This window comes from Phascolarctos cinereus, unplaced genomic scaffold, assembly GCF_003287225.1.
Source record: "Phascolarctos cinereus isolate Bilbo 61053 unplaced genomic scaffold, phaCin_HiC Scaffold_5;HRSCAF=322, whole genome shotgun sequence".
Taxonomy (NCBI): domain Eukaryota; kingdom Metazoa; phylum Chordata; class Mammalia; order Diprotodontia; family Phascolarctidae; genus Phascolarctos; species Phascolarctos cinereus.
The window spans coordinates 253,814,327-253,841,462 of record NW_027555958.1 but is presented as its reverse complement, the minus strand read 5'-3'; the positions used below and the strand labels follow the sequence as shown (position 1 = coordinate 253,841,462).

Genomic DNA, 27,136 nt, shown 5'->3' with positions numbered 1-27,136 from the left:
GAGTTGGCTCCAGCATGCCCCTTGCTGTTAACCCAGAAATCCCAACTGCCAGGCATATATTTCAAAGAGGTCAGAAGTAGACGCCTTTTGGTTGGAGAATGGCGCTAAACAGTGGTTTACATTATGTGTTTTGTTTTTTAATAACAATAAAAGACCAATTTCCTTTGTCAATTAAAAACACTGCATCAGCCCTCAGGGCTTCTGACCCAAGTGCAGTAAGAAGGGTGTTGCTCTTCCAACCCCAACCGGTAAATTTGCGTCTGCGCGTGGAGGTCTACCAATCACCTCGGGTTTTGAGGCGTTGGAGGGGAAGGGCGGGGGCGGGAAGGGGAAGATTATGGGATGGAGCTGGAACCAGGTTGAATGGTGGTGGGCTTTTATTAGCAGTGCCGTGGGGGCGGCGGTGAAGGGCTGTTGCTGGACAAATTGAGAGCTGGACAAATAGATCTGCAGTTTTGGAGCCAGTTTCTGAATTGGGCGGGGGAGAGTTGGAGGAAAGAGGGATGCACTACCCTCCTTAGCCTCTTAGCGGGCTTAGAAGGGGAGGGCCCAGAGAACTACAATACCCAGAAGCCCCAAAGCGTCCCAGCGGCTCAGAAAGGGCTTTGGGGAGCGCGCCCTCAAGGAGTGTGGCGGAATTGGCAAGAGGCAAAAACAAACTGCTCTCCTGCTTTGGTGTTTCGCCAGGTGAGAACCAGGAAACCTAAGTTCCGGGACATTTCCAGGTTTTCTAGTTCAGCACTCTTATTTACAATTGAGGTTCAAGTTGGGAAGTTTGGACACCTTTCTCATCTTAAAGTGATTATAATCCTGTTGCTGAACAGAGGGAGTCGGGAGTGGCACCTGCTAGCTTTGTGATCAGGGGAACATTGCCCGTCACGTCAGATTTTTAAAATGGTCGTTAAATTTAAATGTTCGTTATTTTTTCTGAATTTTTTTTCCCTCTCTCTCTCTTTTGTGTGTGTGAGTGTGTGTGAGTCGGGAAAGTGGCGAGTTATACTATTGAGGCAGAGAAGCATACAAGGGACATTGTAAAGATATAAAAACAGTAAAAACAGTAATAAAATAGATCTAAAAATAAGTACAGAGAAAAGCCGAATGGGGTTAAGAAGAGATCAAGCAAGCAGTGCACCGTGAATTAAATTTAATATTTAACCTGAAAGCATGAATATTTGCAACATGGAGCTGGGCTTTTAAAGGTTTTATATACAGTCCTCTCTATTCTGTGTTCATGTTTCTTAATATTTGTTGAATTCATAATAAAATGTAGACCATGGCACCAGAAACGTAGTATTTCTGCATAGCTGTAACAAAATCCAATAGTCAATAATAGGGAAATCTTATTCTAAAGAACTACGAAACGCATAAACAATCTCAGGTAGTCCACCAAGACCATATCCAAGGTATACAAAAAAATTTACAGATCTATGGTCTTTTGAATATTCACCCATTGGTTTTTTGGGCAAATGAAAACTACTCTGAGGTAAAGATAACAAAAGATGGAAATTTACTTGATGGACTGCAGGAAGACAAGCACACTAATACACTTGGTAAAGTTGTAAACTGAACCAACATTCTAAAACAATTTTATTACACTAAAAAAATACCTTTTTACCAGAAATCTGCTGCTAAGTGTATACCTTTAGGAAGGTCAAAGGGAGAAAGAAAGGCCACATGTATGCCAAAATATTCCTTGTAGCACTTTTTCAGGTAGCAAAGAACTGGAAACAAAGTAGGTGCCCATCAATTTGGGAATGGACAAAATTGTGATATACACGAATGTAGTGAAATATTTCCATGCTGTAAGAAAGGACAAATATGATGATTACAGGGCAACATGAGAAGACCTACATGAACTGATATACATAAACAACATGCAGTATTATAAATGGAAAGGCAACAATAAAACAACTGAAATGGAATGCTATGAAATAACAACTGAAGAACGCTGTACAATTCAGACTTGGTTGATGTGCTGGTTAGTTTTACTGAACTTTGTTTCCCCGGTTTTGTTTTTAATTATAAAGGATGACTCTTTGGAAGAAGCAAAGAGAAGAACATATTGGGAAATGTGGGTTATGTAAAAACTTTTTAATTAAAAAGATATACTGAATATGAGTTCATAAAAACTAGGAAAGAAAAACAAACCAGGTAAAGCAAGCAGAACCAGGAAAACAATGTATGACACAGACTATAACAATGGAAATAGAATAAACAATGTTTGTGAAGTAAACTTGGCCCCAGGGAAGAAATGAGATCTCCTTTGCTTCTATGCAGAGGTGGGGAACCATGAGTGTGCAATGTTGCCTGTACTGTTAGACATGGTCCATGTAATAGTTGGTTTTGCTGAGGTTTTTTTTTTCTTTTCTTTTTTAGATCTTTGTTCCTAAGGAAAGCTTATAGGCAGAAGAAAAGTTGTGTGGTAAAGAGTATGGACCTGACAGTCCTGAAGTTTGAGTTTAACACAGAGAGTTAAGTGTTCTTAATTTTTTGTGCCTCACAAATCTCTTTGGCAATCTGGTCAAGCCTATAGACCCTTTCAAACTAATTTTTTTAAATGCATAAAAGAAAACACATAGAATCACAAAGGAAATCAATTATATTGAAATACATTTCTTTTTACCCAGGTTAAGAACCCCTGAGAAACAGAGGGAGCCATTGAAGGTTTTTGAGCAAAGTAGGAATGTCATGGAAATTAGGTATTTAGGCAGTGTTAGTGTATTTAAGTAGCTATTCCTTGACCTGGCTTCAGACCCCTCAGGCCCACTTGGAGCTTCTTGATTCTCTTGGATGTGGGATAAAAGAATGTCTGAGATAGCCCTTTCTTGTTTTCCCATCTCTTGTGACAAGGCCATTTGGAGCCTTATTCTCATGGTTGTGGATGAGGGACTTTCTACACTAATCAGAGAACATCCTATATGCTTAGCACCCTCTATACCACAAAATCCCTTTTTTCCTGCCACCTTCTTCGCTGGTTCAGCCAACTCCCATCCCTTCAGAGTCTAGTAGTAGGATTATCCTCAGAGCAGTTGAGATATGTTGTTTTAGGATTCGGTGATATTTAAAGGTATTGTGCTCTGACTGCACCAGGAGGAATTAGAAATGGTGCACGCTGCACAGAGGAGTGTTATTCTGGAGATGCACCAAACCTATCTCTCTGAGGAAGGACTCTTAATGGCCTTCTTATCTATTCATTAGGGATTCTCAGTTTCTTTTTTTGTGGAGCCTCTGAAGTCAACAACTCATTTTGTATGTATAAGTCAAGGGCTCAGATCCCTAAGCACTCTGCGCATAGAAGTAGAACATTTCTGTTTTGGTTCTCAGGTGATCAGTGTAATCATACTGTTACATTGGAAAAACAAAGACTTTGGAGTCAAAGGACCTTGGTTCGAAATGTGGCTTTGGCACTTACTGATTGTGGGCAAGTCATTTAACCTCACTTGACCTCGCTTTCTTCATCTATAAAATGAAGGGGTTAGACTGGATTATCTTTAAGGTCTATTTCAACTCTAGAATCCTATATGTCTCTATATTGCCTAATAATTATTTTCTAGTTCTATTGTCTGTTTTGTCTCTCCAAATGAACCGTCAGGAAGGATAATTTTATCTCTGCTTGCCTGGATTATTAAAATAGTTTACTATCTCGTTTCCTTGCTTCTGACCTATTTTATATTTAACTGCTCGAATAGTTTTCAGCCAACACCATTGTTAAATTTCCTTCTACACCAAATCCAAACTCTCCAGCCCAGCAGGCTCTTTACATTTTCATCTTTTCTTATCTCAGTTACTCCCTGTTATGAATTCTGATTGCAGTGACAGCTCCTTGAGTTATTATTTCCTGCCTTCAAAATGCAGCTCAGCTTCACTCTTCCCAGAAATGCTCTGCGAGTGTTCCCTGTGCTAAACAACACCCTGTGCTATGAAGATGCCCTTCTTCCCTTTTATTTCTCTGTTTACATCCTGTTGGTAGGTGGCGTTTAAGAGAAATCAAAGCTACGTGTTCCTGGTACCTTTAACTCCAAATTTATGAGCCTGTTTATTAATCAACAGCATCCTTTGCTCAGAAACCAGATTGCGTCTGTATTTTCTGTTTCTTATTTCAGTATGTAAGGCAAGAAGTGATATTCAGCAGAAGTGGAACTTCATGAAGTGGTACCAGAAAGACTGTCCAAGGAACATTCTCCCAGGAAATCAATTTTGGAGAACACCATAAACATAAAGGGAACTCTTAGAGAAGTGACAGAGAAACTTTACGCATGAGAGATTGGTGAGATTTCCTTCCCAAGACTGTGGTATTCCAGTCAATAAACATTAAACATCTACTGTGTGCCAAAGACCATGCTGAATGCTGGGGTTATGAAGAAGGGCAAAAGACAATCCCTACCCTCGAGGAGCGCACAATCTAAAGAGGGGGACAACATGCAAACAACTATATACAAACAAGATATATAACTTGGAGGGTATCAACAAAGGAAAGGTGCTAGCAATAAGAGGGTTCAGGAACGGCTTCCCGTAGAAGGTGACATTTTAGCTGGAACTTTAAGGAAGCTAGGAGATTGGGATGAGGAAGAAGAGCATAGGGGACATTCAGATTGAAGAGTATGCAGTACGGGCATAGGAGATACAAAGTTATGAGAAGATTGTGAAGGGGATGGAGAGGACTAGGTTATCAAAGGCTTCGGATACCAAACAGAGGTTTTTATATTTGATCTTGGAGATGATTGGGAATCACTGGAGAATATTGAGTAGAGGGTCTGACTCGTGTTTTAGGAAAATCACTGGAGTAGGAAGAGACTTGTGGCAGGCTATTGCAGTAGTTTAGGCAGGAGGACCCGTGCCAGGGTGGTGGCAATGTAAGAGGAGAGAAGGGGGTATATATGAGAGAGGTTACAAAGGTTAAATCGGCAAGCCTTGGTAATAGATTGGATTGGAGGGGGCGGGTATGGAGGGGTTTAAGAGATAAGGAGGAGTTAAGGATGATACCTAGATTGTAAGTATAGGGGAATGGGAGAATAATGGTGCCCTAGGGGATGGGAATAATAATAGCACCTACCTGAAGGGTTGTTGTGAGGATCAGATGTAATAGTATTTGTAAAAAGCACTTAACATATACCCGGCACATAGTAGATACCATATAAATGCTTATTCCTTCTTGCCTTTCTCTCCTTGCCAGCAATAGGGAAATTTGGAAGGGGGAAGGGTTTGAGGGGGAAACTAATGAGTTCAATTTTTGACATGTTGAGTTTAAGATGTTTACAGGACATCTAGTTTGAGATTTCTAAAAAGAAGTTGGAGTTTTGAGACTGGAGGCCAGCAGAGAGTCCAAGGATAGATAAGCAGATTTGAGAATCATTGGCAAGGAGATGATAATTGAATCCATGGGAGCTGATGTGATCACCAAGTGAAGTAGTACAGGGGAAAAGAATATAACATGGCCAGGATAGAGCCCTGTGTAAAACCCAAATTAGTGGACATGAACTAGATGAAGATACAGTAAAGGAGACTGAGAAGGAATGATTAGTTAGGTAGAAAGAGACAAGGAGAGAGTAGAGTACTGAAAACTGAAGGGAAGAAAGTATCAAGATGAGAATGATTGACAGTGTCAAAGGCTAGAGAGAGATGAAAAGGGATGAGGAAAATGCCACTGGATTTGGCAATTGTTTGATCGAATGATGAGGCCAGAAACTGGAACATAGAAAATTAGGAAGAGAGTGAGAGAAGAAGTGTAGGTACTTATTTCTCAAGAAGCTTAGCCACAAAAGATAAGAGATATAAAAGCGAGTAGTCACTGGGGATAGATGGATCAAGTGAGGGATTTTGAGTATGGGGACACATGGACATGTTTCTGGGCATCAGGGAAGTAGCCAGTGGACAGGGAGAGATTGGGAATAAGTGAGAGAGTGGTGATGATAGAGGGATCAATCTTCTAGAGGAGGCTTGGTGGAATGGGATCACTTGTGGAAGCAGAGAGGTTGGTCTTGGCAGGAAGGGCCACCTCTTTGTGTGACAGGTGAAGGAGGAGATAATGGCAAAAGGCATGATAGATGAGAAGGAGTGGTGATAGGCCCCTTTCCCCAAGGCAGGAAGCCAGGCTAGAAATGGTGTGCTTCACCTTCCTCTAAGTGGCTGGATAGTTAGGATGGAATGGTATTTCTCTTGTTCCTGCAGGAGGTTATAGACCAAGCAGGAGATTTGTGGAGATCTGGCAGGAGATGAAAAGAGCATGATGGTAAGGTGATCTCCTTTTGTCTTCCCTCCTTTTCTTTTCCTCCCATAGACTGGTGCTCTCAGAAAATATATGTGGGGCATGATGATATGGCACTCACCTCTCCCACTCTTACTGGAGGCTAGAGACCAGATAGGAGATTCACAGATATCAAGCAGGAGATGAGCAGAGCGTGGGTGTGTTTGTTATACTCCTGGCCTATGTTGAGGTCTGTGAGTTACCATAAGTACTCTTTTTCACCCTGGAACTGTGACCAGGGTCCCGCTCCCTGCAGGTGCAAGCTCTGGTGTGTTAGTGCTCCACTTTGCCCTGGGACCGCGACCCAGGACTGGGACTTAGATTGGATTAGGGGCAATGCAACAGAGTCCTGCACCCTGTGCCAACAAAGGGACCCCATAATCTTCTCACCATACCGTCTGTAGGCTAAGAGTGCTTAAAGCAGCAGCTGCCCACCACTGATTCAGTCGCCCCTAAGGCCTGCTGCTGGTTTCCTGTGGCACAGCCTGTATGGTATGGCTTGCTCTGGAATGTGCTACATTCTAACCCTGGTGCAACAGACTTTTCCTGCCAACCTTCTAAGTTGTCTTGGGCTACAAAATTGTTTCACCCCATCCTTTTGTGGGTTCTGTTGCTCCAGAATTTGTTTTGAGGCATTATTTAAAGTTGTTTGGAAGGGAATTTGGGAGAGGTCAGGTGAGTCCCTGCCTTTTCCTCACCATCTTGGCACCACTCCCAGCTCATCATTTATAGCACAGTAGTATTCCATCACAGTCATATACCACAGCTTGTTTATCCATTCCCTAATTGATGGGCATTCTCTTAGTTTTCAGTTCTTTGCCACCACAAAGAGAGTTGCTACAAAAATATTTTAGAACATGTAAGTTCTTTTTCTTTTTCCCAAATCAGCTTAGGAAACACACATAGTAGTGGTATTGCTGGGTCAAAGGGTATACACAGTTTCATAATTATTTGGGCATAATTCCAAATTGCCCTTCAAAATGGTTTTCACAGTTCCACCAACAGTGAATTAGTGTACCAGTTTTTCCACATTCCTTCCAGCATTTGTCATTTTCCCCTTTTATCATTTTAGATAATCTTATAGGTGTAAGATGATATCTCAAAAGTTGTTTTAATTTGCATTTCTCTAATCAACAGTGATTTAAAAGCATTTTATATGACTATATATAGTTTTGGTTTCTTCATTGAAAAACTGCCTGTTCATATCCTTTGACCATTTATTCATTGGTGAATGACTTGTATTCTTATAGATTTGTCAAAGTTCTTTATGTATTTGAAATGAGACCTTTATATGAGAAGCTGTCTATACATTTATCCCACAATTTTTCTGCTTTTTCTTCTAATCTTGGCTACATTGGTTTTTATTTCTACAAAACTTTTTAATTTGATGTAATCAAAATTATCCATTTTATACTTCACCATGCTCTATATTTCTTGTTTATTCATAAATTATTCTCCTGTTTACAAGTCGAATAGGTAATATGTTCCATGTTCTTCTAATTTTCCTATAATATCTCCCTTTATATGTAGGTCATGTATCCGCTTTGACCTTTTATTGATAAATGGTGTAAGATATTGTTCTATACCCAGTTTCTGCCCAGCTGCTTTCCAGCTTTCTTAGTAATTTTTTTTTTACCAAATAATGAATTCTTATCCCAAAAGCTTAAATCTTTATATTTGTCAAACACAAGATTACTATAATCATTTGCTGCTATGTATTGTATGTCTACTCTGTTCGAGTGATCTACCTTTCTGTTTCTTAACCAGTACTAGATAGTTTTGTTAATTACTGCCTTATAATATAGTTTAAGATCTGGTACTACTAAACCTCATGCCTTTACTTTTTTTTTTCTATTAAATCCTTTGATATTCTATTAAATCCTATCTCTATTCTTTTTTCTTCCAAATGAATTTTGTTATTTTTTTTTCTAGCTCAATAAAATATTTTTTGGTAATTTAATTATGATGGCATTGAATAAATAGATTGGTTTAGGTAAAAATTATCATTGTGTTCTATTGATTCTGCCTACCCACTAACAATATTTCTTCAATTACTGAAATCTGATTTTATTTGTTTAAAAAGTGTTCTATAATTATGTTCACGTAGTTTCTGGGTTTGTTTTTGTAGATATGCTCCTAGGTATTTTATACTGCCTAGAGTTATTTTAAATGGGGTATCTCTATCTCTTCTTGCCCGGTTTTGTTGGTGATATATAGCAATTATTATGATTTATATGGGTTCATTTTATGTCCTACTACTTTGCTAAAATTATTAATTGCTTCAGCTGAATTTTTAGTTGAATCTTTAGGATTTTCCAAGTATATCATCATATTATCTGTAAAAAGAGATAGTTTTATTACCTCATTGCCCGTTGTGATTCCTTCAAATTCCTTTCATCTTATTGCTATTGCTAGCATTTCAATACTGAAAAATATTGGTGACAATGGGCATCCCTTTTTCACCTCTTATCTTATTGGAAAGGCTGCTAGCTTATCCCCATTACAAATAATGCTTAATGATGGTTTAAGGTAGATGCTTCTTATCATTTTAAGGAAAAAATCCATTTATACCTGTGCATTCAAGTGTTTTTGATAGGAATGAGTGTTGTATTTTATCAAAAGTTTTTTTATCTATCTATTGATATAATCATATGATTTTTGTTACTTTTATTATTGCTATAGTCAATTATGTTAAGTTTTCCTTATGTTAAAGCATCCCTATATTCCTGGTGTAAATCCCGCTTGGTCACAATGTGTAATGTTTGTAATATATTGTTGTAGTCTCCTAGGTAGTATTTTATTTAGGGTTTTTGTATCCATAATCATTAATGAAATTGATCTATAATTTCCTTTCTCTGTTTTTGTTCTTCCTGGTTTAGGTAGCAGTACCATATTTGTTTCATAAAAAAGAATTTGGTAGGATCCCTTTACCTATTATTCCAAATAATTTATTTAATGTTGGAATTAGTTGATCTTTAAATGTTTGATAGAATTCACTTATAAATCTATCTGGTCCTGGTGCTTTTTCCTTAAGAAGCTCATTTATGGTCTGTTCAAATTCTTTTTCTAAAATAGGTTTATTTAGATATTGTATTTCCTTTTCTGTTAATCTGGGCAGTTTATATTTTTCTAGCTATTCTTCCATTTCACTTAAATTGTTAAATTTATTGGCATATAATTGGGCAAAATAACTCCTTATAATTGCTTTGATTTCATCTTCACTAGCCATTCATTTTTAATGCTTAGTGATTTGAATTTCTTCTCTTTCTTTTTTTTTTAACTTTTAGGCAATTGGGGTTAAGTGACTTGCCCAGGGTCACACAGCTAGTAAGTGTCAAGTGTTTGGTCTGAGGCCAAATTTGAACTCAGGTCCTCCTGACTTCAGGGCTGGTGCTCTATCCACTGTGCCACCTAGCCGCCCCCGAATTTCTTCTCTTTTTAAAAAAATCATATTAACCAATGGTTTATCTATTTTAATTTTTTTTATAAAACCAACTCCTAGTTTTATTTATTAGTTAAACGGATTTTTACACTCAATTTTATTAATCTCACCTTTAATTTTTAGGATTTCTAATTTGGTGTTTAATTGGAGATTTTAAATTTGTTCTTTTTTCTAGTTTTTTAAATTGCATATCCAATTCATTGGTCTATACTTTCTGTATTTTATTAATGTAAGCATTTAGAGATATAAATTTTCCTCTGATTACTGCTTTTGCTGTGTCCCATAAGTTTTGATACGTTGCCTCATTATTGTCATTCTCTTTAATGAAATTATTTATTGTTTCTGTGATTTGTTCTTCAATCCATTCATTCTTTAAGATTAAGTTGTTTAGTTTCCAATTAATTTTTAAACTATGTTTCCATGCCCTTATTGAGTATAATTTTTATTGCATTGTGATTTGAAAAGTATGCATTTAATATTTCTGCTTTTCTGCATTTAATTGTAAAGTTTTTATGCCCTAATTTATGGTCAGTTTTTATAAAGGTACCATGTGCCACTGAGAAACAGGTGTATTCCTTTCTATTCTCATTCTAGTCTCTGTCTTTCTTTTTTTTTCTTCCTTCCTTCTTTCCTGCCTTTCTTTCTTTTCTTTCTTCTATCTCTCTCCACGGAGGGTGTCACACCCTTACCTGACAGTGCTCTGCCCAAAGGGAATATAAATTTTAGTCTCTGATTTTTTGTTTTTCCTTTTAAAAACTAGCTTTAACCCCAAATCACTCTGGCCCCTGACCAAGCCCTACTTGATCACTGTTTGGGCCCTGCTTGGCTCACAATGAATGTAAATAGTGGTTGTTTCAGTGTTAGCCAGAAACCCTGAGAGTCTCCACCTCCCAGATCTATTTTTTTTAAAAGAGGCCATTCTTTGCCTCATTTTATTAAGCCTTAGTCACTGAATGGGCACTGCCTTAGTTAAACTGAGACCTGTTAAAGACCTTAGCTTGGAAAAGGCCAAGGTCCCCCACTTCATCCTAGGTCATCTCTAGTTGTACTGATCTGTATCTGGGTCACTGGGCCCACTGGACTCCCTGACGTTCATGGTCCTCGTTGAGAATAAAACACAAACAGCAGCCACAGCACAAGCAGCAGCAGCAATTATTCTTTCCAGATTTCAGTCATATTAACATTCTGTTCATTTCCTTGACTACTTTCTTATTTATTTTTTTGGTTCAATTTATCTAATTCTGAGAGGGGAAGGTTAAAGTCCTCCATTATTATAGTATTTCTATCTATTTCCACCTGTAATTCATTTAACTTTTCCTTTAAAAATTTAGATGCATATCATTGGTACATTTAGGTTTAATATTGATATTGCTTTATTGTCTATGGTACCTTTTATCATAATGTAGTTTCCTTTTTTATCTCTCTTAATTAAATCTATTTTAGCTTTAACTTTGTTGAAATCATGATTGCTACCCTCATTTTTTTATATCAGCTGAAACAATAAATTCTACTCCAGCCCTTTATTTTAACTCTATGTGTATATCTTATTTTTAAATGTGTTTCTTTTCTTTTCCTTTTTTTTTTTGGCTAGGGAGTGGGGTTAAGTGACTTGCCCAGGGTCACACAGCTAGTAAGTGTTATGTGTCTGAGGCCAGATTTGAACTCAGGTCCTCCTGATTTCACGGCCGGTGCTCTATCCACTGTGCCGCCTAGCTGCCCCTTAAATGTGTTTCTTGTAAACAACATATTGTTACACTCTGATTTTTAATCCATTCTGCTATCCATTTTTCTTTTATGGGTGAGTTCATTCCATTCACATTCAAAGTTATAATTATTAGTTCTGTATTTCTGCCCCTCTCCTATTTTTCCTCATAATTATCCATTTCACCTTCTCTTTTTACCCTATCCCCCCATACACATCTAATTTACTTCTAACCCCTACCTCCCTGATCTGCACCCTTTTAAAATATCCCTCCCTTATCCTCTCCCCTCACCCTTCTACTTCTCAATATACAAACCCTTCTAAAAGCCCCTCCCTTATCCTTTCACCTTGCCCTCCTATTGCTTTATAAATTTAGAAGATTTTTATACCCTTCTAGATGTATATGTTATTCCTTCTTTAACCCAGTTCCCATAAGACTAAAGTTCCAGCACTACTGAAGAGATCTAGGACTTTGGGGTTCTGTTGGAAACCCCAAGATCGCGGTACCGGGCCCTGTTTGAATGAATTCAACTCAAATCTTCTTCCAGCCAGAGGAAAAATTTATTTGTGATAAATCATATAGGCCAGGTAACGCCCGTGAGGACGAGCGGGCATGAGAAAGTCTTAGCCTTTTGGGCTTGAGATTCTCAGCGTCTGAACCGGGGCCAGGGTGGAATTTTTATACACTGAAGTAACTTTGGGTGGCCAGAGAAGGAGGCTGGGAAAAGGGTCTAGGTGAGAATTCTGATTGGAAGGTCTGAGAGATTGAAGAGACAATGGGAATAGCTAATGGAAGGAACAGGAAGGCAGAAGTTTGAAAGGCATCTGCACAAGATCAAAGGGTGGGGCTAGGGCTTTCAAAGGGAGATAAGGGGAGTCTGTAAGGAACCATTTGAGACCAGAGTAAGGCCTTTCTAGGGCCCATAGACAAAAGGGAGCCAGATTCTTTTAGGGCAAGGGGCAAAGGCGCATCTGAATAAGATTAAAAGGTAAGGCTAAGGCTTTCAAAGGGAGATGAAGGTCTGGGGACTATAGAGAAATGGGAGTCAGATTCCCTTTGGGGCAAGGGGCTAAGATCCGGGTTTGGGCCACACCCCATCACTACCAGCCCTCCGTCCTCACCTGCTTCCACTGTAATAGTTCTTCCATTCGCACCTCATTTTTTATGAGATAACTGCTCCATTTTACCTTTCTTTACCCAATTTTATTTTTTAGAATTAAACCATCATACTCAGCTTAACCCCAAACCTTCTATCTCTATACCCTCTTTCAAATTATCCAAGTAATGAAACATTCTTAAAAGTACAGATAACATTTTCCCATATAAAAACTGTTTAGTTTTGAGTCCTTTATAACTGCTTTTTAGTGTTTATTTTATATTTCCCCTGGATCTTATGTCAGATTTTCTATTGAGTTCTGTTGTGTTTTTTTTGCCATAAATACCTGAAAGTCTTTCAGTTCATTAAATATTCTTTTTTTTTTTTCATTCGGGATTATGCTGAGTTTTTCTGGATAGCTTATTCATGATTGCAAACCCAGCTCCTTTGCTCTTTGAAATATAATGTTCCAAGCCCTTCAGTATTTTAATGTAGAAGCTGCTAGATCTTGGGTTATCCTGATTATAGCTCCATAGTTATTTAAATTGGTTTTTTTCCTTCTTATTTGTGGTATTTTCTCCTTAACTTGGGAGCTTCAAAACTTGGTTATGATGTTCCTGTGAGTTTTCATCTTGGAATTTCTTTCAGGTGGTGATTGATGGATTTTTTCTGTTTCTGTTTTACTCTCTCGTTCTGGAGCTTCAAGGCAATTTTCCTTAATAATTTCTTGTAATGTAGTATTTAGACTTTTTTTTATCATAACTTTCAGATAGTTCAACTTTTATCATTTCTTTCTTTATCTCTCCTCGATCTCATTCTCCAGATCATTTCTTTTTCTAATGAGGTGTTTCACATTCTCTAACAAGGATAAATAACTGAAGAGACCTTTCCCCTATTTAAAAAAAGCAAAACAAAACACCACCAACAAACCCAGACTTGAATACCAAGTTTCATAGGTTATAGAAGTTGAATTTAATTCAACCACTGACATATCTCAGGCATCCTGTTTTCAAGTTAAATTTTAAATGGTTTCCAGACTGATGATTTTTTTAAAAGTATAAGTTCTAGAAAAAGTTGAATGAATATCATATACAATATTTTATAATATAGTTTATTATTATAATTTTGTAGCTTTCATTTAATGTCTAAAACTTACATATGTTACATCTTTTATAATGTGATTATTATGAAAATTCTAATGCATATATAATACCATTTTAGTTAATAGCATTTTACATAGACTTCTGTTTGTCAATGCCATTTTCATATTCCAGTGATAGCTCTACAATTCCAGTGCTTTGTTTATGTGGTTTCAAACAAAAAATCCTATATAACTAATTCTTTCACAAGTCTTTATCCATATTTCAAGTCAGTTTTTGTAACTTTTTTTGCTTTGTAATTTTTGCTTGGTACAGTATTTATTTTTCATTTTTTAAATTTTGTTTTATTATTTCTTGGTATCTTATAACATCATTAGCTCTCCCTTGCTCGATTCTAGTTTTTAAGGAGTTATTTTCTTCCTTAAGTTTTTGGATCTCTTTTCCCAATTAGTTGACTTTTTTTCTCATAATTTTCTTGATTTTCTTGGATTGTTCTTATTTTTTTCCCCTAATTTTTTCTCAGCCTCTCTTATTTGATCTTCGGAAGCCTTTTTAAAGCTCTCCCAAGAACTCTTTTTGGACTTGTGACCATTTGACATTTTTCTTTGAAGTGGGAGTTGCTTTTTTTTTTTAACTTCATTATCTGCTTTTGAATATGAACTGAGATGTTCTCTATCCCCATAGTAGCTGTCTATGGTCAGGCTCTTTCTCCTTCCTTCCTCATTTTTTTTAAATGGCTTATTATTATAGTCAGGTTATAGTTCCAAGGTGTGGGTGATCGTGCCTCAGGCTTCACATTTTTCATAATTTGTTTTCTGAGCTCTGTCTGGGGGGTCCTGACCTCACAACTCCTCTCCCTTCTGAGCCATGGCTAGGGCCCTCAGACAAACTGTCACCACAAAAGCTCTTACTCCCTGCAGTCCCTCCCACAGCTGCAACTCCAGCTCTCTCCTCTTCCCTGGAACTGAAACCAAGGATTCTGCTCTCCTGCAAGTGCTCACAGCCAGCCAGGTCCCTGGTCCTCTGCTACCACACTCACTGGCTATGTGCTCGCTCCTCCTCACCCACAGCTGCAGTCCACACCATGTCTGGTCTTCACACTTAAGCCTCACATCCAGTGTCAGCAGGAGTTTTTTCAATCCTCCCTGCTCAGCAGTCTGACCCCCACATCTGTGAGGTGAAAGTTCCCAGAGCTGAAGCTACAGCCTGACCCAGGTGACTCCAGGGCTTTCAGTTTGTTGATTCAGTGGAGTCTGCCTGGGGGTGTTTATACTTTAATAGGGCTAAACCTGGGGGGTCAGGTCTTCCTTAAGGTCCTCTCTTTTTTTTTTCTTTTTAGGCAATTGGGGTTAAGTGACTTGCCCAGGGTCACACAGCTAGTAAGTGTCAAATGTTTGGTCTGAGGCCGGATTTGAACTCAGGTCCTCCTGACTTCAGGGCCGGTGTTCTATCCACTGCACCACCTAGCCGCCCCTCCTAAGGTCCTCTCAAGAAGGTCTTAGGAGGACAACTGCTTTACCCTAGCTTTTAATTATTTCTGCATCTCAAAGTTCACTTTGAGGTGATGTTTTACCTTGTTTGGGGGAGAATTTTAGAGAGCCTAGTATTTCCTGTCTTATTTTGCCATCTTCCTAGAATCCACCTCAGTTTTTTCACCTATAAAATGTAATTAATAACAGCACCCAAAGTTGTTGTGAGGATCAAATGAGATAATATTTGTAAAGCACCTAGCACAGTGTCTGACACATAGTGTTTTATAATAAATGCATGTTTATTTCTTTCTTGAGCAAGCTATACTTTATTAAACTATACTGTAAAGCAGAAATCATTAAAATAATTAGGTACTGGTTAAAAAGTGAAAAACTCCATCAATGGAATAGACTAGGTGCACAAGATCCAGAAGCAACTGAACACAGTAGTATAGTGTTTGGTAAACCCAAGGACACCAGTTATTGGAGTTTGACAAAAACTGATGAAAAATTAGAAAGATGTCTGTATTAAACTAGGCCTAGAAACATCTCACACGATATGCCATAATAAGCTCTAAATGAATACATGATTTAGTTATAAATAATCATATTATAAACAAATTAGACTGGAAGGAGATGCCTTTCAAATGTAATTGGGTGCTGGATTATGCACAGAATGTATACTCAGCAGGTGCAGATTTTCCACATGGAGATGCCAAAGAACCTGCTTTCAGGAGACTCGTGATGGCATGGAACAGAAATGCTTTGGAGAGACTGTAGAACAGGCATAGAAATTCTGTAACTGGTTCTAGTCTGCTAACCAAGTAAAGTGGAATCCTTTACAATTGGTTACTTTTTTTCTTTTTTCTTTTTTTTTATTAATTTATTTTGATTTGTCAACACTCACTTCCATATGCTTTTGAGTTGAAAATTTTTCTCCCCCTTCCTCCCCCCCTTCCCAAGATGGCGCACAATCTGATATAGGCTTTACATTTACATACCCATTAAACATATTTTCACATTAGTGAAGTTGTAAGTAAAAATTAAAACCAATACAAGGAACCATCAGAAAGATGAAACAAAATTCAACAGAAGGTAAAAATAAGTGATAGCGATTCGACTTCCATAGTTCTTTCTTTGGATGTGGACAGCATTTTCCATCCCGAGGCCTCTGGAGATGTCTTAGATCCTTGTAATGCTGAGAAGGGTTCAGTTTAACAGTCTTAGTCATCGCATAACGTGGCTGTTATTGTGTACAAAGTCCTCTTGGTTCTGCTCACTTCACTCAGCATCAGACCATATAGGTCTTTCCAGGTTTTTCTGAAGTCAGCCTGTTCATCATTTCTTATAGCACAATAGTATTCCATTACATTCATATACCACAACTTGCTCAGCCATTCCCCAATTGATGGGGCATCCTCTCAATTTCCAATTCTTTGCCACCACAAAAAGAGCTGCTATGAATGTTTTTGTACATGTGGGTCCTTTTCCCATTTGTATGATCTCTTTGGGATATAGCCCTAGAAGTGCTATTGCTGGATCAAAGGGTATGCACATTTTTGTAGCCCTTTGGGCATAGTTCCAGATTGTTCTCCAAAATGGTTGGATCATTTCACAACTCCACCAACAATGTATTAGTGTTCCAATTTTCCCACATCTTCTCCAACCTTTATCATTTTCCTGTTTTGTCATGTTGGCCAATCTGATAGGTGTGATGTGGTACCTCAGAGTGGTTTTGATTTGCATTTCTCTAATCAATAATGATTTAGAGCATTTTTTCATATGACTATAGATGGCTTTAATTTCTTCATCTGAGAACAGTCTGTTCATATCCTTTGACCATTTATCAATTGGGGAATGGCTTGTGTTCTTATAAATTTGTCTTAATTCTCTATATATTTTAGAAACGAGGCCTTTATCAGAGAGACTGGTTGTAAAAATTCTTTCCCAATTTTCTACCTTCCTTCTAATCTTAGTTGCATTGGCTTTGTTTGTGCAAAAATTTTTCAATTTAATGTAATCAAAATTATCCATTTTGCTTTTCATAATGTTCTCTATGTCCTGTATGGTCATGAATTCTTCTGTTCTCCATAGATCTGATAGGTAAACTATTCCTTGTTCTCCCAGTTTACTTATGGTATCAGCCTTTATATCTAAGTCATGAACCCATTTTGACTATATTTTGGCATATGGTGTGAGATTTGGGTACAATTTGTTACTTTTCAACTAGAACTGAAGGTGTCTTCAAAAGGACCCCAAGTCTTTTCACCTCATTTTCTTGGCAACTCTGCTTCTGGTTGGATTCCACTGATGGCATCCAGTGAGAAACAGTGTTATAATTCAGTGTTACCTAGTCCACTTCTTCCATTTTGAGAGCCCCATCATGAGAGTGACAGTGAATTTTTGTATCTTTAAAGGCTTCTGCTAACAGATTGCACCCTTCCAAAGGAAATGTGAAAAGGACTCCTCTTTCTTCATCCAGGGACTCAAGATTGCCACCAAGTCAGCTAAGGAATTTCCCCTAACCCCTTTTTAAAAATTCTAAACTTAAACACCAAATAAAATGAGAATTTCCATATATATGTGTGTGTGCGCGTGTGTGTGTGTGTGTGTGTGTGTGTGTGTGTGTGTATACGTATATATATATATTAGAAATAGATTGTACATGTAATTTCTATCATATAAGGCTTGCTTTTCTTTTTTTTGTTTTTTTTTATAATTTATCTATTTATTTAAATTTATTTAACATTCACTTCCATAAGTTTTTGAGTTTTAAATTATCTCCCCCTCCCACTCTTCCATTCCAAGACAGTGGTGTGCAATTTGATATGGACTCTACTTATATATTCATATTAAGCGTATTTTCCTATATAAAGAACAATTAGAACTTATGGGAGGAACCATGAGAATGAAGCAATAAAATAAAACACAGGAAGAGGAGAGCAAATAGTATGCTTCCATCTGCATTCAGACTGTATAGTTCTTTCTCTGGTTGTGGATAGCAATTTCCATCGTGAGTCTTTTGGAGTTGTCTTAGATTCTTGCATTGCTGAGAAGAGCTAAGTCTATCAAAGTCAGTCATCGCACAATGTTGCTGTTACTGTGTACAATGTTCTCCTGGTTCTGCTCATTTCACTCTGCATCAGTTATGTAAGTCTTTCCAGATTTTTTTGAAGTCATCATTTCTTATAGTACAATAGTATTCCATTACATTCATGTACCACACCTTGTTCAGCCATTCCCTAATTAATGGGCATCCCCTCAGTTTCCAAATCTTTGCCACCACAAAGAGAGCTGCTATAAATATTTTTGTATATGTGGATCCTTTTCCCATTTTTATGATCTCTTTGGGATACAGCCCTAGAAGTGCTATTGCTGGGTCAAAGGATATGCATACTTTTATAGCCCTTTGGGCATACTTGCTCTCCAAAATTGTTGGATCATTTCACAACTCCACCAACCATGCATTAGTGTTCCAATTTTCCCACATCTTCTCCAACATTTATCATTGTCCTGTTTTGTCATGTTGGCCAATCTGATAGGTGTGATGTGGTACCTCAGAGTCGTTTTGATTTACATTTCTGTAATCAATAGTAATTTAGAACATTTTTTCATATGATTATAAATGACTTTAGTTTCTTCCTCTAAAAATTGCCTGTTCATATCCTTTGACCATTTATCAATTAGGGAATGACTTGTATTCTTATAAAATTGGCTCGGTTCTCTATATATTTTCAAAATGAGGCCTTTATCAGAGACACTGGTTGTAAAAATTCTTTCCCAGCTTTCTGCTTCCTTCCTGATCTTGGAGACATTGGCTTTGTTTGTGCAAAAATTTTTCAATTTAATGTAATCAAAATTAAACATTTTGCATTTCATAATGTTCTCTATCTCTCTTGTTTGGTCATAAATGCTTCCCTTCTCCATAGATCTGAAAGGCAAACTATTCCTTGCTCTTCTAGTCTGTTTGTAGTATTAATCTTTGTATCTATATCCTGAACCCATTTTGACTTTATCTTGGTATATGGTGTAAGATGTTGGTCTATGCCCAGTTTCTGCCATACATTTTTCCAGTTTTCCCAGCAGTTTTTGTTAAATACTGATTTCTTATTCCAGAAGCTGGAGTCTTTGGATTTATCAAATAGTAGATTAGTATAGTCATTGACTGTTGTATCTTGCATACCTAACCTATTCCACTGATCCACCACAGGCTGTTTCTTAGCCAGTACCAAGTAGTTTTAATGATTGCTGCTTTATAATACAATTTAAGATCTGGTACAGGTAGGCTACCTTCCCTTGCATTTCTTTTCATTAGTTCCTTTGATATTCTGGACTTTTTGTTCTTCCAGATGAATTTTGTTATTGCTTTTTCTAGTTCTGTAAAAATAATTTTTTGGTAGTTTGGTATGGTGCTGAATAAGTAAATTAATTTAGGTCAATTGTTGTTTTTATTATATTAGCTCGGCCTACCCACGAGCAACTGATATTTTTCCTATTATTTAGATCTAAAGTAAGATTATATATCTATATCTATATCAATCTATCTATAAAGTCGTTTGTGTAAAAAGTGTTTTGTAATTGTGTTCATATAGTTCCTGGTTTTGTTTCGGCGGGTAGACTTCCAAATATTTTGTAATGTCTACGGTAATTTTAAATGGAATTTCTCTTTCTATCTCTTGCTGCTGGGCTTTGTTAGTAATATGTAGAAATGCAGATGATTTGTGTAGGCTTATTTTATATCCTGCAACTTTGTTAAATTTGTTTATTATTTCAAGTAATTTTTTACTTAATTCCCTAGGATTCTCTAAATATACCAGATTATTATCTGTAAAGAGTGATAACTTTGTTTTTCTTTGCCTTCAATTTCTTTTTCTTCAATTTCCTTCTGTTTCTTTTCTTCTCTAATTGATATAGCTAACATTTCTAGCACAATATTGAGTAACAGTGGTGATAATGGACATCCTTGTTTCATCCCCAATCTTATTGGAAATGCTTCTAGTTTATCCCTATTACACATAATGCTTGCTAATGGTTTTTGATAGATGCTATCTATCATTTTAAGGAAGACTCCATTTATTCCTGTGCTCTCTAGTGTTTTTAATAGAAATGGGTGTTGTATTTTGTCAAATGCCTTATCTGCATCCATTGAAATAATCATATGATTTCTGTTAGTTTTGTTGTTGATATGATCAATTATGCTGATAGTTTTCCCAATGTTGAACCAGCCCTGCATTCCTGGTATAAATCCTACCTGGTCGTAGTGTATTATAATTTTTGCATGCTATATTCATTAGGGAATTTGGTCCATAATTTTCTTTCTCTGTTTTGGCTCTTCCTCGGTTAGGTATTAGCACCATATTTGTATCATAAAAAGAAATTGGTAAGACTCCTTTTTCACCTATTTTCCCAAATAGTCTATATAGTTGGATTAGCTGGAATTAGTTGTTCTTTAAATGTTTGATAGAATTCACTTGTAAATCCATCTGGCCCTGGAGAATTTTTCTTAGGGAGTTCATTGATAGCTTGTTCAATTTCTTTTTCTGAAATGGGGTTAAGTATTTATTTTTTCTTCCATTAATCTAGGCAATTTATACTTTTGTAAATATTCATCCATTTCACGAAGATTGTCAAATTTATTGGCATACATTTGGGCAAAATAACTACTAATTATTGTTTTGATTTCCTTTTCATTGTTGGTGAATTCACCCTTTTCATTTTTGATGCTGGTAATTTGGTTTTCTTCTTTCTTTTTTTTAAATCAAATTAACCAAAGGTTTATCTATTTTTTTTTCATAAAACCAGCTCTTAGTTTTATTTATTAGTTCAATAGTTTTCTTAATTTCAATTTTATTAATCTTTCCTTTGGTTTTCAGAATTTCTAATTTGGTATTTAATTGGGGGACTTTCAATTTGATCTTTTTCTAGCTTTTTTAGTTGCATGCCCAATTCATTGATCTCTTCTTTCTCTATTTTTTTCATGTAAGCATTCAGAGATATAGAACTTCCCCTAAGGATTGCGCTTTCTCTGCATCCCATAAATTTTGGTTTGTTGTCTCATTATTGTCATTCTCTTGAATGAGGCTGTTGATTGTTTCAGTGATTTGTTGTTTGACCCACTCATTCTCTAGGATTAGATTATTTAGTTACCAATTAATTTTCAGTCTGTCTTTCCATGGCCCTTTATTACATGTAATTTTTATTGCATCATGACCTGAAAAGGATGCATTTAATGTTTCTGCCTTTTTGCATTAGATTATGAGGGTTTTATGCCTTAGTACACAGTCGATTTTTGTGTAGGTGCCATGTACTGCTGAGAAAAAGGTATAATCCTTTCTGTCCCCATTCAGTTTAACCATTCTGAAATTCTATTGACCTCTTCAACTTCTTTCTTGTTTATTTTGTGGCTAAATTTATCTAGTTCTGAGAGGGGGAGGTTGAGGTCACCCACTACTATAGTTTTGCTGTCTGTTTCTTCTTGTATGTCTCTTAACTTCTTTAAGAATTTGGATGTTATATCACTTGGTGCATATGTGTTTAGTAATGATATTACTTCATTATTTATGATGCCTTTTACCAGGATGTAGTTTCCTTCCTTATCTCTTTTAATTAGATCTATTTTTGCTTTTGCTTTGATTGAGATCAGGACTGCTACACCTGCTTTTTTTACTTCAGCTGAGGCATAATATGTTCTGCTCCAGCCTTTTACCTTTACTCTGTGTGTATCCCTCTGCTTCCAATGTGTTTCTTGTAAACAACATATTGTAGGATTATGGTTCTTAATTTACTCTGCTATCCATTTCCATTTTATGGGAGAGTTCATCCCATTCACAGTTATGATTACTATCTGTGTCTTTCTCTTCATCCTATTCTCCCTCCCTTGTTTATGCTTTTCTGTCTCCTTTCTGTGTTTCTCTCCTCAGTAGAGTTTTACTTTCAACCACCACCTCCCTCAATCTGCCCTCCCTTCTATTAGCCCCCTCCCTTTTCTTCCCCATTATCCTTTCTACTTCTTCCCTCCCTTCTATTCATCTCCTCCCTTTTTTTCTCGTTCTCCTCCTACTTCCCATAGAGTAAGTTAGATTTCTATACCTAATTGATTATGTTATTCCCTCTTTGAACCAAATCTGATGAGAGTAAGGTTCAAACAATACTCATTTCCTTCCCTTCTTTCCCTCTACTGTATTAGGTTTTTGTGCCTTTTCATGTGATGTAATTTATCCTTGTCTGCCTCCTCCTTTCGTCTTCTCCCAGTGCAATCCCTTTTCATCATTTAATTAGATTTTTTTTTTTACCATCACATCAAAGTCAACTTATACCCCACCTCTATCTAAGTATATCCCCTTTTAAATGTCATAATAACATTACAATTCTCAAGAGTTACAAGTATCATCTTCCCTTGTAGGGATGTAAACAGTTTGCCCTTATTTATAATAATGTGTTGTTGTTGTTTTTCTTTCTTGTTTACCTTTTTGTGGCTCTCTTGAGTCTTGTATTTGATCAAATTTTCTGTTGAGCTCTGGTCTTTTCATTAGGAAAGTTTGGAAGTCCCCTGTTTCGTTGAATGGCCATTCTTCTCCCCTGAAAGATTATGCTCAGTTTTGCTGGGTAGTTGATCCCTTGGTTGTAATCCAAGTGCCTTTGCCTTATGGAATATTGTCTTGCATGCCCTCTGATCTTTTAATGTAGAAGCTGCAAGGTCCTGCATAATCCTGACTGTGGTTCCATGATATTTAAATTGTTTCTCTCTGGCTGTTTGCAGTATTCTCTCTTTGATCTGGTAATTTTGGAATTTGGCTACGATATTCCTTGGTGTTTTCAATTTGGGATCTCTTTCAGGAGGTGATCGGTGGATTCTTTCCATGACTAATTTACCCTTTGGTCCTAGGACCTCAGGGCAGTTTTCTTTCATGATTTCCTGAAGGATGTTATCCAGGCTCTTTTTTTCATCATGGTTTTCAGGTAGACCAATAATATTTAAATTGTCCCTCCTGGATATTTTTTTCCAGGTCAGTTGTTTTACCAATGAGACATTTTATGTTTTTTTCTTTTTTTTTGTTCTTTTGTTTCTGTTTGACTGATTTTTATTCTCTCATAGAGTCATTAGCTTCCACTTGTCCCATTCTAATTTTTAATGCATTGTTTTCGTCTATTAGATTTTATACCTCCTTTTCCATTTGGCCCATTTTACTTTTTAAGGGGTTCTCTTCAGTGAGTTTTTGTGCCTTCTTTTCCATTTGGCCATTTCTACTTTTTAAGAACTTGTTTTCTACAATTAATTTTTGTCCTTCCTTTTCCAAGCTATTGACTCTGTCTTGCATACCTCTCATTTCTTTTCCCAATTTTTCTTCTACCTCTCTTATTTGACTTTTAAAATCCTTCTTGAGCTCTTCCAAGAAAGCTTTTTGGGCTTGAGATCAGTTCATAGTCTCCTTTGAGGTTTTGGATGTGGGTATATTGACAATATTGCCCTGTTCTGAATTTGTGCCTTGATCTTCCCCTTCCCCAAAATAAGAATCTTTGGTCATTTTCTCTTTCTGCTTTTTGTTCATAATGTTTGCCTATTTGCTGACTTAAAAAAAATGTTGAGTTGTCCTGCTAAAGCAAAGGGGGCACTTACCCAAGCTTCTTTGCCTGCTGGTCCGGGCCTTGCACAAGAATGTTTTGCTGCTGGTGGATATCTGTTGGCCTGGAGCCTTTGCCTTCTGGAGCTGTGCTTCTCAGAGTTGTGTTAAGGCACGGGGTGATTTGATTGCTGAAGAATACCATTGCCCGTGGTGGTTTTCTGAGCTGATATCTACTGGTTCTCCTGTCTGTATTGAGGCTCTGGGTGTGGGATGGTGTCCTGGTGTGGCACTTACCTGCTTCACCAACCTAAGTCTCAGGATCTCCCCTACTATGCTGAGGTGGAGCTTGCCACTGGCTTGCTGAAATGTCTCCAATCCTGTTCTGCTCCCCCTCCCTTAGAGTAAGAAGGGCCTTTCCTGTTAATCCCCCAAGCTTCCTGGGGTATAAGACTACAGTGACCTGTCTTTTTGCTGGCTCAGAGTTTTTTCTGGGTCAATATATTCTGGGTTTTCAGAGGTCAATGAGGGAGGATGAGAGCAAGTTCTTACTCCACCATCTTGGCCCCAGGAAGCGGAAGTCCTTGCTTTTCTTTTCAAGTATACAATAGCTTCAACATGTAACTTTTTTTTATTAAGTTTTTATTTGTCTTCTGTTTCTTACATTGTCACAGTTATCCCCAATATCTTCCCCCTTCCTCTCCCAAAGAGCCATTCCATATAACAAATAGTGTGTTTTTAGAGGAAAAAAAATCAGTGCAACTGATTAAATAATTGAAGAAGTCTGAAAACATGTGCAATGCATGACATCTGTTTACCTCCCACCTCCACAAAGGGGTGGGTTGAGGTGTCTTCTCATGTCTCCTCATCTGAGTCATATTTGATCTATATAATTTTGTTACGTCCATTTTTTATTTTTTGGTATGTGTTTTATCTTTCCATTTGCATTGTCGTAGTCATTGTGTCCATTGTATTCTTGGCTCTGCTTATTTCACTTTGTATCAGTGCCTGTCGATTTTTCTTCATGTGTCTCTGTATTCATCACAAATATCATTTTTTATAGCACAGTAATATTCCATTATATTCATGTACCACGATTCGTTTAGCCATTCTCCAATCAATGGATGTTAGTATATTTTGTTTCCAATTCTTTATTATTCCAAAAAGTTCTATAAACATTTTGGTGTGGGGGGGGACTTTCTTCTTATTGATTGCTTCAGTAATGGAGTCTCTGGTTTAAAGTGTATAGACATCCTAATCACTTTATTTGCTTAAGTTCAAATTGCTTTCCAAAATGGTTGTACCATTTCATAGCTCTACCAACAATGTGTTACTATGCCTATTGTCTCACAACCTCTCCAACATTGAATATTGTCATTTTTGTCATCTTTGCCAATTTGCATAGTGCTAGGTAAAACCTCAGGATTGTTTTTATGTATATTTCTATTATTATTATTGATGTGGCACATTCTTACATTTGATTTTAAATACTTTGTAGTTTTTCTTTGTAGAACTGTTTGTTCATGTCCTTTGACCATTTATCTATTGGGGCTAATTGGCTATTAGCTATATGCACACATATATATATGCGTATGTATGTATGTGTATATGTGTATACATATATAGATATGTATATTATTTATATAGTTTGGATACCAAACCCTTAAAAGAGAAATTTGATGCAAAGATTTTTTTCCCCATTCAACCACTTCCTTTCTTATCCTAGTTACATTAATTTTGTCTGTGCAAAAGTTTTTCAGTTTCATGTAATTAAATTAATCTATTTTATCTTTTACAATTGACTCTATCTTTTGTCTGGTTAAGAATATATAACCTACCCATAGTTGTGAGAGATATATAATCTACTTCTCTTCTAATAGTCTAATGATAGTCTAATCATTAATGTGAAGGTGCCATATACATTTAGAGTGTATTGAAGAATATGGTATAAGGAACATGTAACATTCAAAACTATACTGCTCACCTGTGATTCCTTCTGTCCTTCTTTCTATTCTCTTCCAATTTGGGGAAAAAGGGATGTGAGAAAGCTCCCATCTCCTACCTCTCCAGTTTGGAAAAAAAAATAAAAACAAATTCCTCCATAACAAATATACATAGTCAAAAAAAAAATCCCCACATTGGTCATGTCCAAAAACATATGCACAGTTCTGCATATTCTGAATATTTAGTCCATCACTTCCTGTATCAGGAAGTAGGTAGCATGTTTCATTACCAATGCCCTGGAATCATGGTTGATTATTCCTTTGATCAGAGTTCTTAAGTCCATATTGTTTTTCTTGCTAGTATGCCAAATGTTATGGGTCAGATATAACGTAGACTGACATGGTGGTTCTAGCTTAGGAGAGGTACAAAATAATATACCCATAAACCATATAAAATTTAACAAAAGAAGCTTACTAAACAATAGCATGGAAAAAGATATTCAGTTGATGGTACTGGTTCACTTGGATGCAGTTCATCTTCTGTATAGAGCTGTATGCCCAATCAGGATTTGCATGGCAGCTGGAGAAGTACCAATTATTCATATTCTAGGCTTTTATGCCATAGGATGACCAAGAAACTACATCAATCGTTCAAGTCATAATTCCTTGGACCAATCTTTAGGATGATTTCGTTTCCTTTTTCGGGAAAAACTCACCTATGTTGCAGGAACCAGTCTTATTAGCAATGCTAATGCTGTTCCTATCACACTAGATACCTCCCCTAGAATTCAGTTATTTTTCCTCTATTCTACTCTCTTCTCTTACTCCCTCATCACATAGTGGGACCTTCCTTCAATCTCTACTTTGTTCTTCTCTATGTTTTTCCACATATAATGACACCTGCCTAGGGATTTAGATACATTCCTACCTCTCTCTCCTCTGCATAGACTCACAGAAACATTTTCCCTGGGTCCCAGTTACACTTCATACACACACACACACACACACACACACACACACACACACACACACACACACACACACACACACCCTCTGTTCTCCCTACACACCTTCCCAAGTCCCATTCCTCTGAACAACCTATCCTTTGTTCTCCCCTATGCCCTTCCCAATTACAAGTGACGCCTCCCCACAAATCCAGTTACAAACCTATTTATCCTTTCTATACTCACTGACAATGACATCTTCCCTGTAGGACCCACATACATTCATGTGGTCCCAGTCCCAAAGTCCACTGGTATATGACTCTTGTTGGCGGAAATGAATGCTCTGTCCTGTTTGAATGGTGGGGCAGAGTTGGTGAAAGTAAGAAAGCTTCTGTTCTCATCCAGTCTTCAGGGTTCTTTAAGCTTCAAGTCACTTGGGGCATTTTTGGCTTCTAGAGTTGAGAAGGAAGATGAAAGAAGCCAACCCCACTTCAGGTTGAAGGAAAAAAGATTCTGGGAAGGCATGGGAGGAGCTGGCAGTTTCCATCATGTCCCTGTCCCCAGCTTACTACTGGAGAGATTTTGGGGAATTTAGATAAGAGCCATTGTTGTTTGTCCTTCATTCTTGATGAAG

The 27,136-nt window shown here is 37.1% G+C and overlaps 1 long non-coding RNA gene across 3 annotated transcripts in view; it reads left to right on the top strand.

The window, feature by feature from the left end:
- The first annotated feature begins 345 nt into the window (after nt 1-345).
- Nucleotides 346-27,136, top strand: part of LOC110194298 (uncharacterized) — a 42,699-nt gene continuing 15,908 nt past the window's right edge. For 2 of the 3 annotated variants that reach the window (XR_002320683.2, XR_013487130.1), the window contains exons 1-3: nt 346-687; nt 2,377-4,267; nt 6,169-6,229. This is a non-coding gene — a long non-coding RNA (uncharacterized LOC110194298). The remainder of the gene's footprint in view (nt 688-2,376; nt 4,268-6,168; nt 6,230-27,136) is intronic. The other variant, XR_002320681.2, reaches the window with a different exon arrangement.